Raw genomic sequence first — 2,438 nt, 5'->3', positions numbered from 1 at the left:
GCCCGCCCCGCGAGGCCCGGAGAGCGTGAGGTACCCGACGGGAGCTCGGCGCGAGTCTCAGCGCTCCTCCCGTGGGCCCACGGGCACAACGCTGCTTCTGTGAGCTTAGGGACGCCTGCACTGCGCCAACAATAACTTCTACTGCACAGCTTCAGCTCTTCACCTCTCCGTTACTAATAATACTGCCCACCGCAGCAGGTGGCTGCTCGGCCCTTGCTCCGTTGTTCAGGCACCACCTGTGTTCCAAAGCCAAACAGCACGGTTGCTCCTTCCCCTCTACTTCCAAAAATAGACTCGCTTTTGTTATTCAAATGTTATGCTAGGCACACTCCATTAATTGAAGTCACGGTCTCTTACAGTTTGCATTCCATTTTCCCTGTTTGCAGTCTTCCCATTCCTTCATTTGTCAGCGTAGTCAAAAGTAAAGCACCCCTCCTGTTTCTAAGATGTACCTCCAAAATTATGGAGATCCTCGCATTCAATCCCCACACCACCACTTCTACAGCAATACAGAGCTGCACAGGCCCGTGCCACACAAACACCAATAAGTTGCTGCTCATCCTGGAAGGCAATCATTTACTTAGAACCTGAAACATGTTCTTCTCAGCCTGCCTTGGCTTCTACAGTCCCACTCCTCTGTCATTTGGTGGTGGATCTGAACAAACATAGGTTTTGGAAGTAAATTATGAGCTTCCGGGACTCCTTGTTGTCCCTCAGTCCTCATACCAAGTGTTGGTAACACCTGAGATTGCTTTACAGAGCTCTAAAATGCTGTTGAAACCCCCCTCCCTCGTAACCCAATGAAGGTTAAAAAGGCACGTTAAAAAGTTCAGAGGAGAGGTGCGATGGTTTGTGTTCACACATTAATTAGAAAAAGAAAAAAAAAAAACAAAACGCGGTATTTGTGACAATAATAATAACTGAAATAGTTAATATTTACTTTAAATTGCTGTCATTATGTTTTACAGCTGTCGGTACTACAGGAAGAAAGGAAGTAATTCACATGCCCAAGTTACTGTGTTCTGTTACTGAGAGCTCTGCTTAACTGTGCTTTGCACACAGCATCTTAGGTGTTGGAAGCCCATTGCTCTCAGTTTGCTGGTGATAAAACACATTTTCACCACCCTACAGAAAGGATTATTTCAATTAGTCTTCGGTTTATCTCAGTGTTGGTTTTAATTTCATTTCATTTAATGGTGAAAATATATATTGCACATATTTTTTTCCTGTTTTGTTTGCTATGGCACCTAAACATGCTTAGCAGCTTCTAAACACCATCCCTTACCTAGAAAACACTGAGAATTGCTTCTAACAACAAATTTGCTTCCTAAACTGGTTACAGTTTGCAGTCCATTTAAAGATTCCTTTCCGCAAAGCCACAAGTATTTCCAAACCAGTTTGCCTCGCCTGAGGCTGCACCCAACATACACTGCTTTACTCGGTAAATAACTACTCTGCAAATGAACCCCTCTCTTACAGGGTATAATGGACCTGAAGTAAAACAAATATCTTCCCTAAATGCTCTCTTTGGCCATTAAATACTATCTTCCTAGTCTGGGAAACATGATGGTGTTTTTTTAACTCTGCAAAAGAAAATATTTTACGCTTTGAAAGGGCAAACTATCAAATGCAACAGCCTGTGTGCCAGCAGGCATCTTCCAGAGACAGAGCCCAGCCATTGCACAGCTAGAGCCCACCTACTGCACAGACCTTCACACCTGCAGCTCCCATGCTGACTGCTCCCTCTCACAGAGAAGTTTGCCTTCTCTGGCTTTCTTCATCCCCTGACCAGAATAAATAAACAGCACTTACTGAGTGAGGTCCCCCAGGTAAAAGAGCGTACAGATGCCTGATACAAGAATGAAACTGCATGCTGAGTTTTTAGTTCAGTGTGTTGTACACTCATAACCAGAAAAACAGCACTGCATCCTATGCCCAGAACATGGGATCAGCGACACAGGAGACCCGCCCTACTTGACCTGCAGGGATACAACCACTTCTTCCCCTAATGGAGGTTTAAATCTCCCTAGTCATCATCATTTATATATTTCCTTATTTATTTATCTTTCCCAGGGTTATGCAACCCTTAACCGCAGCTTAGGAACCTAAATTTAATCACTTGTTGACTTTTAGAAGCCTGTATAACAACGTCAGACCCTCGATAGCAATTTTACTGGTCCTATATTGAAACAATTCACATCATCCGCACTCCCCCCAGATCATTACTTTAACTGCTGAAATTACTAAAAAAACAAAACTGAGCAATCTGCATGTTGGTCCTTCCTTCCACAACATCCAATGAGGGGCTGAGTGCCCCCAACATACCCCACCACCTTTTCATGGTAAGGCAGAAAATACCTCCTGCACGTCTAAAGGGAACCCATCTCACCTAAGGCTTTAGAAGCCTCTGCTCTCTCCTTGTTGGCCAGAGGCCTTCC

Source organism: Excalfactoria chinensis, chromosome 10 (genome assembly GCF_039878825.1).
Source record: "Excalfactoria chinensis isolate bCotChi1 chromosome 10, bCotChi1.hap2, whole genome shotgun sequence".
NCBI lineage: Eukaryota > Metazoa > Chordata > Aves > Galliformes > Phasianidae > Excalfactoria > Excalfactoria chinensis.
The sequence above is the reverse complement of the archived record's forward strand: the minus strand, read 5'-3'. Positions refer to the sequence as shown.